The 17003-nt window shown below is 42.9% G+C and overlaps 1 non-coding gene across 1 annotated transcript; it reads left to right on the top strand.

The window, feature by feature from the left end:
- Positions 1-2659: 2659 nt before the first annotated feature.
- On the top strand, positions 2660-2763 carry LOC117804535. The gene has a single exon (XR_004629012.1). It is a non-coding gene; the product is annotated as a U6 spliceosomal RNA (small nuclear RNA).
- Positions 2764-17003: the final 14240 nt, after the last annotated feature.

The raw sequence follows: 17003 nt of genomic DNA on the forward strand, positions 1-17003 counted from the left end.
TCAATATAATGTAGTCATAAATTATTTTAAAACTTTCATATATCTATTCATATCATCAGCAAAGAATGACAATTTATTTCTCTCTTTCCAATCCTTAAGTGTTTTATTTCTTTTTGTTGCCATTCTGTCCTGGTTAGGATCCTCAGTGCAACGCTAAATTCAAGTGATCAAAATGGGCAACTTATGTCATGTTGGATTTTTTTTTAAAGATTTTATTTTATTTATTTGATATAGAGAGAGCACAAGTAGGCAGAGCAGCAGGCAGAGGGAGAAGCAGGCTCCCCGCTGAGCAGAGAGCCCAATGCGGGGCTCGATCCCAGGATCCTGGGATCATGACCCGCGCCAAAGGCAGATGCTTAAGCAACTGAGCCACACAGAAGCCCCGCTGTGTTGGACTTTAAAGGGAATTAAATATAACATTTGTTGTAGAGTTGTCATTTTTCTTGTATACTTGTATTCCATTTTTATTGTTGTTGTTACAAAATACTACAATTTTAGTGGTTTAACAACACAAATATATAATCTTACAGTTCTGGAGAGTAGACATCTAACAGGGGTCTCACTGCACAAAAATCAAGGTGTGGACAGGGTTGTGCTTCTTTCTGGAGACACTAGAGAAGTATCCATTTCCTTGACTTTTCCAGCCTCTAGAGGCACCCGCCTTCCTTGGCTGTGACCCCGCCCTCCAGCTTCAAAGTAAATCATGTTGCATCGCTGATCCTTCCGTAACCACACCTCCCTCTGACTGACTGCAGCCAGAAAAGGTTCTCCTCATTAAAGGATTCATGTCGTCAGATTGGGCCACCTGGATAATCCAAGATGATCTCCCCTTTCAAGGTCCGGAACCCTAATCATGTCTTCAGAGTCCCTTTTGCCATGAATGGTAACGTATAGGTTTTAGAGATAAGAATGGGACATCTTGGGTCGCCTGGGTGGCTCAGCCAGTTAGGCATCTGCCTTTGGCTCAGGTCACGATCCTACGGTCCTGGGAACCAGCCCCACATCCGGTTCCCTGCTCATCTGGGAGCCTGGGTCTCCCACTGCCTTTGCCCTTCCCCCTGCTTGTGCTCTGCCTGCCTCTCTCTCTCTCTCAAAATAAATAAAATCTTAAAAAAAAAAGTTAAAAAAAAACAAAGGCAAGTGTTTAGGTGTTCTCCATAAACCACTTATGCCCTAGAGCCAGGGGTCTTGGAGAACCCGTGGTCTAGAAACCGCTCATGACAGCCCCTCCCGGTCACTCCTTGGATGTTATCTATCGTGCTAGAAGCCTGCAAAGAATTGTTAAATCCTTGACCTCTCCAAGAAGGACCTACATTACCTGATCTATAAGGTGTGTGTAAGGTGGGGGTACGTCCTAGCAAGAACAGAAGCAGGAAAAGGAGCAAAAAAAACCATTTTCATGGGGTCCCTTCAGTTTTCCCATCTCACACTACCATAATATTATTTATTAGGTTAGGGAAATACACTTCCATTCTTTGATTGCTAAGTTTTTGTCATAGGTAGATGTTGAAATTTATTAAATGACTATTCTAAGTTTCTCAGTTAAGATCATATGGTTTTTCTTCTTTAATCTGTTAATGTGATGAATTATATTAGTACATTTTCTAGTGAACTACTCTTACATGCCTGAGATAAACCGACTTGGTTTATTATGTTTTATCTTTTTTATACGTTACTAAATTCTGTTTGGCAAGTATTTAATCTAGGATTTTTTGCATCTCATGAGGAAGGTTGAACTGGTATTTTCATTTCTTATATGATTTTTGTGTCATGTTTATGCTAAAGTCATACCTTGAGTGGGAAGGGTCCTTTTTCTTTTCTACAGAAACATTTGTGAATGATTAAAATTATGTACATATATAAACATGTATATATTTATGAATGATTAAAATTACATATGTACATATTTAAAATTATATATGTACATACATATGTACATACAACAAAATTATATATGTATATAATTTTAATCATTCATAAATATATACATGTTTATTTATTTGAATATTTAATGCAATTTGCCTCTGAATCCATCTCGGTCTGGTGTTTTCTTTGTGATGAGTTTTTTGTTTTAACTGAGCTAAAATTCATATAACTTAAAATTATCCACTTTAAAGCGTACAAATTCAGTGGCATTTAGAAATTCACAGTGTTGTGCAATCATCACCTCTATCCAATTCCAAAGCATTTCAGTATTTCCTAAGGAGACTGTCCCCACTAGCAGTCACTCCTTCCCCCTCCCCTAGGCCCTGGTAATCTCTTCTCCACATTCTGTATCTACGGAGTTACTGATTCTGGATATTTCACATAAATGGGATTATGTTGTGTGTGACCTTTTGAGTTTGACTTCTTTCACTTAGCAGAATGTTTCAAGGTTCCTTAACATTGCAGCATGTGTCCGAATTTCATTAAGCCTGAATGATTTTCTGTTGTATGGATCTACCATATTTCGTGCATCCATCCATGCAGTGATGGTCATTTGGGTTGTTTCCACCTCTGGCAGTTGTGAATAGCGCTGCTGTGAATAGTCATGCACAACCATTTGTTTTGAGTGCCTATTTTCACTTCTTTTGTGTGCTTACCTAGGAGTGGAATTGCTGGGTCCTATGGTCATTCTATGTTTAACTTTTTGAGACACCGCCATTGAAATTCTTTTCTAGTAGCTTTAGCAGCACATATACTAAAATTGGAAAGATACAGAAAAGATGAGCATGGCCCCTGCACAAGGATGACACATAAATTTGTGAAGCATTCCATATTTTTTTAAAAAAATTCTTTTCAGGTAATAGGATTATTTAAGTTCTTTATTTCTTCCTGAGATAGTGTTGGTGAGTTGTGTTTTTTCTAGGAAGGTACCTACTACTGTATCTAAGTTTTCAAATGTATTGGTGTAAATATTGAGCAGAGGAAAAGGGAGAGAGAGAGAGAGAGTCTTAAGCAGCCTCCTTGCCCAGCATGGATGGAGCCCAACGCAGGGCTTGATCTCACAACCCTGAGATCATGACCTGAGCCCAAGTCAAGAGTTGGAAGCTGAACTGACTGAGTCACCCAGGCACCCCGATAATACTTTCTATTTTATGTTTTGCCTACTTTTTAGAAATTTCTACTCTTATTCTTTCCTCTCCAGACTTTTTAAATTCTAAAACTGAGTGCTTGATTCATTTATTTTGAGATTTCTTCTTTTCCAACATACATATCCAAGATTAAACATTGTTTCTATATATTGATGTCAGTGTGTTGCAGCATTCAGTTCTGATGACTTGCAAGTGTATGCATTTTTTCCAATTTATCTAGCTATATTTTGTCACTGATTTCTAACTTAATTGTGGTGTGGTCAGAGAGCCTGGTCTGTATGGTACCAATCCTGTGAAATATGTGAAAACTAACAGTTGGTCAACTTTTGTAACTATTTCACGTGGATTGAAAAAAATGCATCTTATCACATCCATCAGAATGGGTAAAATGAAGAGGTAGAATATTACCAAGCCCTGATGAGTTGTTGGCAACTGGAACACCCACATACTGCTGGTGGGCATGTAAATTGCTCCAACCATTTGGAAACCTTTGGGGCAATGTCTGCAAAGGCTAAAAATAAGCTAAATATACCCAACAAAAATACATACACATGATCATCAGAAGACACCTACAAGAATGTTCATCCTGGGACACCCGACTGGCTTAGTTGGTAGAGCACATGACTCTTGATCTCGGGGTGGTGAGTTTGAGCCCCACACTGGGTGTAGAGATTACTAAAAGAAAAAGAATAATAAAGATTAAGAAAAAAAAAAAAAGAAGACTGTTCATCCCAGCATCATTTGTGCTACTTGCAAAGAGGCAACAATCTAAAAGTCCATCAACAGAAGAATGGATAAATGTGGTTTATTCATACAATGGAATGAGAATGAAAAAGATATTTCTACACACATAAATCTCACAAACATAATATTGAGCAAAAGAGACACAAAAAAGTACAAGTGTATGATATCACTTATAATAAGTAAATATGGGCAAAATTAATCTATAGCATTTGAAGTCAGGATGGTGGTTTCTATAGCATGGACTGTGACTGGGGGTGGTGCAGCGGCGAGAAAAAGAGTTTGAGGGTGTCATAAAGTTCTTCCTGATCTAACCCAAGTCCTAGGGCTGTAGTGTGTCAACTTCATGAGAATTCATTAGGTCATATATTTTTGATTTGCATACTCTTCTTTATATATGTTATTGTTCAATAAAAAAGTTCGGTTAAGGGTTGCCTCGTGGCTCACTTGGTTAAGCACCTGACTGTTGATTTTGGTTCAGGTCATGATCTTGGGGTTCTGGGATGGAGCCCTGTGTTGGGCTCCTCACTTGGTGGGGAGTCTGCTTGAGGATTCTCTTTCTCCCTCTCCCCTCCTCCCACTCGTGTGCACACACACTCTCTCTCTCGAATAAATAAATATTTTTTTTTAAAAGTTCACTTAAAAAAAAGAATGTATATTCTTTAATTGCTGGTTGCAGTATTTATATATTCATTAAAGCAAGCTTGTTAGGGGTGCCTAGCTGGCTCAGCTGGTGGAGACTGTGACTCTTGATCTCCAGGTAGTGGGTTTGAGCCCCACGTTGGGTGTAGAGATTACTTAAAAATAAAATCTTTAAAAAATCTTTTTAAATCAAGCTTGTTAATTGTTCTTGTCAAATCTCTATCCTTACTTACTTCTTACACACTTGATCTGTCAAGTACCAAGAAAAGTTGTACTAAACTTTCCCACTGTAACAGTGGATTTGTCAGTCTCTTCTCTTGGATCTGTAAGTATTTGCTTTATATATCTTGAGGCTATATTATTGGGTGCTTACAAGTTTAGAATAATCTCTTCCTGGTGAATTGGAATTTTTTGTCATTATATAGTCCTCTTTATCATGGGTAATGATTTTTGCTTTCTTATCTATTTTGTCTGATGTTTGATAGCTGTTTCAGCTTTCTCTTGGCTACTGTTTTTCAGTTTATCTTTATCTACATTTTCAATTTTTTAGTGTCCTTATGTTTTGGAAGCATGTCTTGTGAACAGCATATAGAGGAATTATTTTTTTAAAAATCTGGTTCAACAATGTTTTCTTTTAACTAACATCTTTCTTCTGACTTTGTTGCAGTTGAGAAGTTAGTCATTTACTTCTTATTCCTTTGTAGGTGATTTATTTCATTCCCCTGCTCTGGCTTCCTCCAAAACTTTTGCTTTTCTTTGGTATCTTCCAATCTCACTGCAAATCTATGATTTGTGGATCTACTTTCCTCCTTCCTTCTCTCCCTTTCTCCCTTCCTTCTTTTAATCTGTCGGGATTTATTAGATTTTTAAATTTGAACTTTGGTATATTTGAATAATTCTGGCAAATTCTTATCTATTATCTTTTCAAATATTGCTTCTTTCTCATTCCCTCTGGTCTCTCCTTCCAGACAACATAACTTACTGCCTTTCACTCTATATTTTGTCTCAACCTCTCTTTCATGTTTTCCTTGCCTTTGTCTTTTGGTACTGCATTCTCTGTGATATTTTTCAAATCCATCGGCTAGTTCATTAATTCTTCATCTGTGTCCACTCTGGTGGCTGGAGCATCCACTGAATTATTCATTGTAATTATTACATATACAGTTTATTTTTAAATGTTTTCTTTTATTCTTTTTTAAATCTATTTGTTCTATGTACATATTTATTTGTTTAAACATACCAAACACATGTATTTTATGTTCTGTATCTGATAATTCTGAAATCAGAAGCCTTTGTATGTGTCTGCTGTCTACAGTTTCTGCTTTTCTTCTCTATGGTGCTTTGTTTCCTTGTGTGTCTTGTGATTTTTGCTTAGGAAGTGTTCATTATCCTCGATTTCATTTTTCATTCTGTAGGAATTCTTTGAGGTTTGAACTGAGGTTGAGTTCTTCCAGAGAGGGTTTGCATTTGCTTCTGAGGGTTCTGTTATCCCAAGATGGGTGGTGTGTGTGTGTGTGTGTGTGTGTGTGTGTGTGTGTTGATGTGCACACACTTGGTACCAGTTTTGGGGTTCATTGCAGAAAATAGAAACCACTCAGTGTATTATATGCAGAAAGGAGTTTAAAACAGGAAATTAGGTGCTTATAAAATCCCTGGAAAAATGAAGAAGTCGTAAGCAGGAGGCCTCCTTGGAACTGTTGAGTTGAAGATCACATCACCATAGTTTTAGTTCAGGCATAAGGAAACTGGGATTATGAAGCCACTAAGGCTACTGAAGCTATTATCATAACAACCATATCTATGCACAAAGCTGCTGATAAAACCCTGAAATGCTGAGTCTGGCCACTGCCACAAATGTCTTTCACACTTCTCTCCATGAATTTGGTTATGAGCAGAAAGACAACCTTCTGCCTCAGTTCCATCTACCACGTCTCACACAGGTCTGTGCAATTGGCTAAACCTAATTCACATCTACAACTTAGCTGCAAAAGAGCATCAGAAATGAGGTTTTTACTTTCTAGCCCCTACAGTGCGGGAGCTGGTAATGTGTACCGAGCCCTGTCGATCATATTCAGCGTAGAACCACCACATGGCTTCTCACTGCTCTGTAACAGCTCAGTTCTTGTTAGCCTTGGGTCAACATTTGCCTAGTGTATCTTTTCCATCCCCTATTTTGAACCTGTGGGAGACACTATTCATTGGCTACTGAGCACTAATTTCTAATTCTCTTCTCTTGTATACTTTTGCTATATAGGATGGGGGTGACTGTCTTCTCTTGCCAGCTGACAACTGTTTTGATTAATGAAACACAACCAGAAGTCTGTTGAGAATTCTGGGAAGGTTTTTGCTTTTCCTGAAAAAGGAAACAATGTGACTAGTATTGCTTCTTTTCTTTTCCTGCCTTCACTGTGAATGTAATGCCTGGAGACTTGGCAGCCTTTCTGTGACCATGAAGAAAAGGTCAAGAGAAATGCTGAGACACCATCTCTACACTACTGAACAAAGACCAGCAGCCACATACTCCCAGACTTCTACAAGAAAAATAAACCCACTTTGTCAGCTATTGTTAGATGATGTTTCTGTTATTTGTACTAAAAAATTGTTCTAACCAACACATAACATTCTTTTTATGTGTGTCTTCTGTAAATAACATATTTGTTGTTGTTAATTGAAATCTGAAAATCTCTGTATTTTAAAATGGAGATTTAATTCATTCTTTTGTGATTGCTGATATGTTTTGACTTATTCCTGCAAACTTATTTCGTTTATTTTTTAATATGATTTTTTAAAAAAGATTTTATATTTAAGTAATCTCTACACCCCATGTGGGGCTTGAACTCACTGCATTGAGATCAAGAGTTGCATGTGGTACTGAGCCAGCCAGATATGCCCCTACCATGATTTTATTAATGTTAAATTTCCCCCTTTTTCTTTCCATTTGTTGGATTCATCATTTATTTATTTATTTTTATTTTTTTTTAAAGATTTTATTTATTTATTCGATAGAGATAGAGACAGCCAGCAATAGAGGGAACACAAGCAGGGGGAGTGGGAGAGGAAGAAGCAGGCTCATAGTGGAAGAGCCTGATGTGGGGCTCGATCCCATAACGCCGGGACCACGCCCTGAGCCGAAGGCAGACGCTTAACCGCTGTGCCACCCAGGCGCCTGGATTCATCATTTTTTTAAAGTTTCATTTTCTTCTTCTTCAAATGATTTAGAAGTTGTATATCCAATTTCACTCAGTATCCCAACAGAGACAATTTTCTGGTCATTTCTTCTTTTTGTGTGCTGTCGGTTGAATACTTTCTACTCATCTGCGTTTATGTTCATATTATGATTCTTTTATCCAATCTGCTGTCAATCCTCTAAAACAAAACAATTTTTTGATATCGCATTTTTCAGGTCAAAGATTTCCATTTGGTTCTTTGTTGTATTTTCTATATTACTTCTAAAAATTTCCTATATCTCCACCCCTTCTATCCACTTCTCCTGTGAAATCTTTATATTTCTGATAATTATTTGGCATCTTTGTTAATTCAGCATCAGGTTATCTGTGGGTCTCTTCTATTGACTGCTTTTTCCTCTCGATTGTGAGATGCATTCTCCTTCTTTTCATGTCTTATAATTGTTATCATTCACTGAACACTGCAGATGATATAGTGTAGTACAATGGCTTCTGTCATCTTCCTCTGAAAAGCGATAAAATTTGTTTTAGAAGGTAAATAAATCACCAGCAGATAACTTTGATCCTGTGGTGGTTTGGTGATAGGCTTTGTTAGGGTGTTTATTTCAGTTTTGCCCTCAGTTTGGAATTTGGCCCTCACACCTAAAATATGGTCTTCCTGGGGTTTTAGAAGAAAGCGCAATGGGTTTACCAAGCACCTTGAACTTGGCTGGACTTGATATCCAAACTCTGTCTTCACGGTTGGGCAGCTGCTGAAATTCCTGCTCAGTTCCTCTGCCTTCTGGTTGCTGCTTTCCACCGGATCCTTGGAGACGTGACCTGCACATGCAGTCCAGGATTCAGCCAAGGATTTGGGGGATGTTTGCATACAGATCTGGGGGCTTCCTCCTTTCCAGGATCTGCCTCCCTCAATTCCCATCTACTCTGGCAGGAAACCCTGTACTCTAACTTCTGTCTTTTCAGCCCAATAAGACTGACACTTCCAGCTTGAACCCGAGTTCTTGTACGCTGAGAGAATTAAGGAACTGTCTTGGGGGAAAGCTGGTTACACATGGATCTGCACTGGTTTGATTCCTTTTTTTCCAGGGCACTGATTACTCTCCACTACCTTCATATCATTGTTTTTTAAACTATTTTATCCTGACTTTATAATTGTCATAGGCAGGATGGTTAATCTGATGCAAGCTTTTTTTTGCTACTACCTGAAGTAGAAGTAAGCTTCTAAATTTTTTATGTGCATTTAATAGTATTCAATAATACTATCGATATTATAATAACGTACATTTAATAGTATTCAATAATACTATCGATATTATAATAATGTACATTTAATAGTATTCAATAATATCCAGTAATCGATTGTATCCTCTCCTCCCAAAGACCAAAGCCTCCATCTGTTTCCAGTTTCCTCCTCATTCTCTTCCTCCTGGGATTAACCTGGGTTCTTAGTTCTCCATTATTATTAATTCTTTAGTTATGCATAAAAAATTATTTAAACTTTGCTGTCAACTCTAATGGCTTTTCTGCTCGCCATTGGCCATTGGATACATCTTCTTCCTCTTTAGATTCTTTTTGTTTTGCTGTGTTGCTGTCCTTGAGAAATTCTTTCAGAAAGCCAATCTGAGAATGACAGACTTTCTGATGTTTGTCTGCCCAAAATATTTCGTTCTGACCTTTCATTTGAATGCTAATTTGGCCGAGTACAAGACTGGGTTCAGAATCACTGTTTCTTAGAAACTCGGTAATATGGCTCCACTTTCTTCCAGCATCCTGTGTGCTCCTTTGTGGGTAACTTCTGCTCATTTTTCCCTTTGGAAGGTAGTTTTTTTCTCCTGCATCCTTGGTATTCTGCAGTTTTGGGAAATGTGTCTGGGGAGAGGGGCAAAGGGAGAAGCAGACTCCCTACTGAGCAGGGAGTGTGACGCAGGGCTCAATCCCAGGACCCCAAGGTCATGACCTGAGCCAAAGGCAGCCCTTTAACCTACTGAGCTACCCAGGCGGCCCTGGGTGTATCTTATCTTCAAGTAAATTATTTGGTATGAGAGGGTCCTTTCTGTATGAAGACCCATGTGTTCAGATCTGGGAAATTTTTTCCTATTATTTTTTAAATTTTTAATTGGTGTACGGTTGACATATGATATTATATCAGTTCCAGGTGTACAACATATTGATCTGATAATTATATACATTACAATATACATGTTTTAAGTATTTCTTTTATGCTACTCTCTATTCTTGTCTTCTCAGATACTAAATGCCTCTTAACTTTTCCTCCTATTTTCTGTCCCTTGGCTGTTTTTCACAATAGGCTGTTTTTGTGGATGTAATATTCTGTCTAATCTCCGGGGATTATTTTAACATCTGTTTGCCTTGTGAAATGTTCACATGGGTGCTGGTCTCTGTTTATTGACTTGTGTTCGTTTCTTGACATTAATTTTCCTCAAGTGCTTGATGACTTTTGATCTTCTGCTCCTACTTGTGTTTAAAAATCCCCACTCTCCTGTCTGGAGATCCCGGTTCTGATTACATGGGCTTGGAAGTGGAAGGGCCATGCTTCCAGATCGAGTGTGTAGTCGGGATGGGAGCTCACCACCTCGACAGTTCTTGCTAATGGGGGCCTTGCTGTGTCTCTGTCACCAAGGCCCCAGCTTGTACACACACACTCCCTGACAAAGCTTCACACAAGGGGAGAGGGGTAGAAGCCGGCTGGCAGGGACTCTGGAAGGGGTTCCCCAGATAATCACCCCGACACCCACCCCAGGGCTCCTTCCTGTCCCGTATCCATAAAGGCAGACTTTTCTCAGAACTCTTGGAGGGGCTGTCACAGAAGCCATGTCCTGTGACTATTTTAGTCTTTCCCTTTGATCCTATCGCTCCATCATATGGCATCTGTCTGTGCTGTATCTTTCATTAATTCCTGAAACACTCGGTATGCCAATAGACAGTTTTGTGTTTTACTTACAGATTGATCGTTGATTTTAGGAGATTTCAGGAGATGCTTAGCAGGGCTGCAGGAGGCCCCTGTGTGTTAAGCTATCGACGGACTCCCCGTAACTCTATTACATGTACATTCCTGGCTGTGAGCTGTAAAAGAAAGTGCTGCATTTGAATAATTAGAGCAGCTTGTCTCTGTTGAGGTTCAAACTTAAAGGAAAGAGACCTGCCAACATAAGGATCTGTCACTGGAGAAGGAGGTGAAAATATATCCTTAAGATTAGGCTACCAGATTTTAGAAGAAAACCTTTCAGGGAATTTCCCACCCAGAACCAGTAATGGAGAAGTAAGGTGATAAATAATCCCAGAAAAACGTAAGTGGACTTCTAAGTCAGCCCAGCCATGTGAGTACACACTGGCGTATAAATAATATGGCCAAGTTTTATGTGCAACTCAGGGTGCGGCACTTAGGTATGATTCAGAAAGAATAATATGAGTTTGTATAGATGGAAATGGGCATTTGGGTGGGGATTAAGCAAGGACAGAATTATAATGCATGCCGGTGGGTGGTAACACCTCTTTTTACCTATACCAAGGCTGTTCAGAGAAAACTCTGCGTCCAGAAAACATTTTGTAATTAATGCATACATAGAATCCTTAGGAATATGCTTTAAGAAAAAAAATGACATGGATCTAAGTTGTCTACGGACTGATAGAGAAGGTTTTGGAGAAAAGCATTTTAAATAAGAATTTCAGTTTGGTAAATCAATTTCCTTATGAGATCCTTATCAATGACTAGATGACAAATGGCGATCTATTTGATCTATTTATCGCTGTTAAAATTTGTGGATTCTTGCAAAAGGAACAATCGGACTGATTCAGCATTCGTGAAGCTTGGAAGAAAAAAGTGTGTCTTCAAAAACAAAAAACAAAAACAGATTTCTGGCTGCGGTCCTCAGAATCCTCCCACACAGCTGATTAAAGACAGAACCAACAACTGTTGTGTTGTTACACACTCCCACAGCACGGCTTTCCTCCGCGAGCCACTGCCGGGCCCGATGACGGTGACTTTCTCACTTGGCTCTGGACAGGTGTGTTTCCTTACAAGCCGGGTCTCCTGGTTCCAAGGCTGATCTGATGGTGTCACAACCCCCGCGCACTCAGGCGCCCAGCACAGCACCCGGCACGAGATGAGTCTCTGATAACTGGGGGCTGTGGATACTGTTAAGGACAGCTGCGAGCAAGTTAGATCAGCCCGAATTCCGTCACACAAGACACCCCACGGGCCGGAGCTACGTTGTGTGGAGCAAACCACGCAGCCTGGGGACCCGAACCTGGGCTCTCTGGCATACCAATTCTGCCGCCGTGCCAAGTAGCTCTCCCAAGTCAGGGGGCAGGAGGGAGGTTGAAGATGGAACAGCTGAAAAGGTAGATGGGAAGATAAAACCGTGGCAACGCTTTGGGAAGAAGGAACTGCCCGGTTAAATGGACTCTTGTTGTCTTTGGAATGCGGTTATTATAATTTGTATTGAAGTGACGCACGGGGCTCGGAGGTGCCTCCCCCACCCGGCTGCGCAGGCAGTGAGAACCCGGCCCGCGCTATCTTCACAGTTCTGCGATCATGTGAGCCCGGCCACCTGGGCTCCTGCAAGCCCCAGACGTGTAATTAGAGGCTCCCGGGCCGGGATGATGTGCAGACAAGTCTTATCATGCGTCTGGGCTGCTGTGGGTGCGTGCGTTCCCTCTGCAGCTGGGAGCTGGTGAGCCGGTGCCTGGGCCTCCCCGCGCCACGGGAACTGTCCAAGCTTCTGCTCCGCCGAGAACTTTGATCGATTACTAAACAGGGGCCGCGTATACGAGGATACCAGTTCACGCAAGCGCACGAGGTGGCTGGCGATCGGGGGCACAGTGCGGCTTCCTGTGCGCTGTGGTGCCTGAGGCTGAGGCTGCTCCGGGCTCAGGCCAGAAAGACAGACTCATCCCACCTTACACAAGAGGGGAGGGTACAAAAGTCAGGCAGTCCCGGGGGGAGGCACTGGGCTCAACCCTCATGACTGTAAAAATGAAGAAATATGCATGAAGCATGTGATTAAGATGTTTATTTGACATGGATCCAAAGTTACTTCCAAGGCACGAAGTGGCTGCCTTTCTCCATGAGGCCACAAAGTCACGCTGAGGGACACAGGAACACTCCCAAGGGCTGGTCCCCTGGTTACAACAAATGGCCTCCTCGCCCGGCCTTTTTACTGAGTGTGTGTGGGGGGGGTGGGGGCTGGGGGCAGATTTATGCACGGTCACGGGTGCTGTGTTAGTGAACTTGTTCCGGGCTGACCCGCTGAGGGCTCCTGGCAGTTTTCGGGAATCACGGGGCAAGGGCTGACCGACCTGGTGAGAAACACTTAAGCCCAACAGCCTGATGGCGGCTCTCTTTCTAGCAGGTGAAACTAGTACCCAGAAGAGTCCCTCTGACGGTCCCCACCTCCCTCCCCATCCTCAAACCCCCTCTGTTGTCGGGTAGCGGGGACATTGAGGCACGCTTTACAGGGCTGCTCTGATGCGAAGGGTTTCCTCGGATACAGAAAGTCAGACACACCAGGTCTGTGTGCCACTCTGAGTTCTGGGCAGGTAACATGAAAGCCAGGGTGAGCTTGTTTCAACACGCTCCACACACAGATTCTCGGCGGCTTAGGCAGAAGGTTCTTGAAGTTCGATACATTCAAGGGAAAAGCGAGCCTGAAAATTCACACCCTCCAATTGCCTTAGACGTGCCTACGTCACGTTATTTCATTCAGTCACAAGGAATAAAAGGCAAGGCTCACCAAGTTCAGGCACATTCAGACCTTCTTCCCTGTTCTCCTCACCTCTCCCCTCTCTTCTCTCTGCTGTCCCCCAAATAAGACCCAAAAACTTCTCTTAAAAAGTGTACGATTCACATGCGGAGGAGAGAAGGACCAGAACATTTGTCAAATGGTCTGGTCTGCAAAGAAAACTAGTCTCTGTACCGTAGTTTGCACCAGACTTACTTTCTAAAGACAAGGTCAGCTCAACCCTTTAGTACCAGCTTAGAAATTCAGTTCACTTCTTGCTTTGTTACACATTTCAAAGTTGTGGCACCTCGAGGCTCTGGGGAACCATTCCTGGATCCCCAGGTTTGAAGGCGTAGCTTTAGTAGCGCTCACGCAAATTAATCTTGCAGAAAATCTTGGCCGATCAAAGTTAACATGCATCAGCTTTATCTCCTCCATTACCATTAGCATAATGTATAAATATTTACACGGCAATGTTATTTTTAAAGCTTTATTAGCTTTTCATAAAATGCCTAACAGAATGCCAGAATTAATTTCTAAGTTAATTTAAAAGAGTGGGACCCAAGTCCATTTTGATAGGAACTCTTTCTAAACAAAATACTGCATCTGAGTATTGTGACAATGTCCATTTCCTGGTTTTGATAATGGACTATAATTTCACGAGATGTTATCTTTGGGGGAATCTGGGTAATGGGTCCGGGGCATCTTTCTCTGCAAGTTTGAAACTTCTTGTGAGTCTATAATTACTACAGAATAAAAAAGCAAACAAACCAGGTATGAAATAACCATGCTAGGGGCTTATTTTTAAGAGAAAGTCTCCATGTACCTCAAAACTACAAATTAGGTGATGAAATTAAGAACTGCAATAGAGAATAATTTAATATATATTTTGATACTTAAGCCAATAGACAGAGGGATGCAGTTCTCTTTTCTCCAAGTATGAAATGCTCTGGAAGAATCTGTCGGCCTCTTTTTTTGGAACAGGGCCCCTAGCAGCGAAGAGACACCCTCTTAAGGAAAGTTCTCTTCATTACATAGTTAAGATATCCCTAGAGACCTAGAGAGACATCAGCAACATATAAACAAGCACATGACATTTTAAAAAGATAGGCAACACATAATTGATTGTTGCAGCCTGGGAAGACGTCGTATTTAATATTATCTGCATTTTGAGTCGACTGACAAATGAGTCCTCTTGACCTTAGCATCTGCTCTCTGCCATGAGACAGTCCCTAATAATAAATCCCTGCGGTTTGTGTGGTATTGGGCCTGCTGGGACCTGGTCTCACTTTAAGGGGACCGTGGGGCTTGGGGAAGCCAAGGGAATCCTTTGCATCGGATGTGGGAGGTTGACTGGAGCCTGCATTTCCTGAGTGGAGGACAGTACTTTGTCCCTAGATAGTACCTGCCTAATCACAGGGCATCCAGTGGCCGCTAACAGCTGATTCTCTCTGCTGCTGGTCTCAGCACGGCTGAGTGGAGGCCTGCAACGGCCTGGGCCGGAAGAACTCTCCGGAGTTCCACTGGCTCCGGGTGCGGGTTGAGGACTGAGCTGGTGCTTGGGACAGCGTTGTAGGTGTGTAGCATTCACACCACGGCGAGGCGCTTTTGGTTGCACGAAAAGGTAGGGATAAAGGGTATTCTTGCAAAATCAAGGAAAAACGTGAAGGTTCAGAGGGAAGCAAATGTGGAGCTAATTAAAGAGGGGCTTGGAGCGCCTGGTGGCTCAGTCCGTTAAGTGGCCGACTCTTGATTTCAGCTCAGGTCGTGGTCTTGGGGTTGTGAGGCTGAGCCCACCTTGGGCTCTGCGCTCAGCAGGGAGTTTGCTTGAGATTCTCTCTCTCCCTCTCCCTCTGCCCCTCCTCTCCACCCACGCTCTCTCCCTGAAATAAAAAAATCTTAAAAAAAAAAAAAGATGGTCTTGACCACAATACAAGGAAAGGCAATGGAGGGGGGAAGGAAAAGAGGCAAAAAATATGAGACGCAGATAAAGATCAGTGGGAGCGCTCCGTTCACGTCTCTGGGACTGTCCCGGCACCCCTGGGGGCTGGTGGAGCTCACACAGGGGGTGGGGGAGAAGTGGGGGGGTGGGGGTGCCAGAGCCACGTGCCCCTGGGCTTGTCCCACCCAAGATCCCCAAGCTGCCGTTTCTACCTCGAAGGGCCTCTCAAAGCCAGTTTTCTCCATCTCTGGTCCTGACATCTCCCCCGTCCCCTTGTCTCTACAGGTCCTGACACCTCCCCGTCCCGACATCCCTGCCTCCCTCCGCGGCTTCTTTCCAAGCTGTTTCCCGTGCAACAGCCACTGTCATCTTTTTAAGACAAATCAGATCCTGTCGCTCCCCTGCCTAGATCTTTGAGTGGTCCCTACCTTGCCCAGCGCCCATCCTCCTGCTGCCACAACTTCTGGCTTATGGAAGACGCCAGGCTTTTCTTTCCAGCCTCAGGGGCTCACATGTAAATTGTTTCCTTGGCTTTTCCTCCCTATTCACTCCACCTCCTTCAGCTTAGGGTCCGACCCTTTGCATCTTACCTCCTTAGAGAGTAGAGCCCCTTTGTTCCCTATGGTACCATTCACTCCTTGTTGGCGCTCACCTCAAACTGTAATTAGGGACTGCTTTAAATTCTAGGGGGTGGGGGTGCCTGGGTGGCTCAGTCAGTGAAGTGTCTGCCTTTGGCTCAGGTCATGATCCCAGGGTCCTGGGATCGAGTCCTGAAACGGGTTCCCTGCTCATCGGGGAGTCTGCTTCTCCTTCTCTGCTCCTCCCCCCTCTCATGCATGCTCTCTCTCAAAATCTTAAAAAAGAAAAAAAAAATCTAGAGGGCAGAGGATATGCCCACCTCCCAGGACCTAGAATGTGGTTGGTATTCCCCAACAAATGCCTGTTGAACCAACTCCCCAAGCCCATTTCTTCACCTGTAAAATGTCAGAAATAGTACCTGTCAGGGCATAGCGAGTAACCACTGACCTCAAAGTCCATGCACGTACCAGCGGCTGTGGTTTTACACCCAGTTGTCGCAGAGAATTCCCTACCGTGGGTCTCAGGACACCCCGCCCCTATTGTACCCAAGGTACAATGTTAAAGAGTCTACCCAACACATAACTAGAGGTACAGGTGACTCCCCGCCCGGCTCACTGACCTCGGAGCCCTCACTCTTGACTCTGGAGGATACCAAGCACGTGCGGGGGCTCCGTCAAGGTCACGGAGAGCTTCACCATTGCCCAGGAGCCTGCGAAGTGGTGAGAGGGCCCAGGAGGGGGGAGAGCTGAGTACAGGGCCCCATGGCGCTGGAGAGGTGTCCTCACATGCAGGGGCCCCGCTTCCTCCTGGTCCAGAAGCTGTGAGAAGCAGCCTGTCCTCTCCGGGGGGGCCATGGCAGGCTGGGGTTCCTCTGGGGGCCTCACATCAGACAAGCAGCAGAGCTTCCCAAAGGGCCCACGACAATCCACACCTAATCCTGAAACTCCGTGTGAGTCCCATCAAGTCTGTTTGAGAGCGGATTTCTCCCTATGTTCCCCCTGACGGGCATGCCCCTCCCCAGGCAGCACCTGTTGCGACGGTAACACCCCAGCCTCAGTTCAAGTCCCCTCTCTGAACTGTTAAAGGTGAAAACAAACAG

The sequence above is a fragment of the Ailuropoda melanoleuca genome, chromosome 11 (genome assembly GCF_002007445.2).
Source record: "Ailuropoda melanoleuca isolate Jingjing chromosome 11, ASM200744v2, whole genome shotgun sequence".
Classification (NCBI taxonomy): domain Eukaryota; kingdom Metazoa; phylum Chordata; class Mammalia; order Carnivora; family Ursidae; genus Ailuropoda; species Ailuropoda melanoleuca.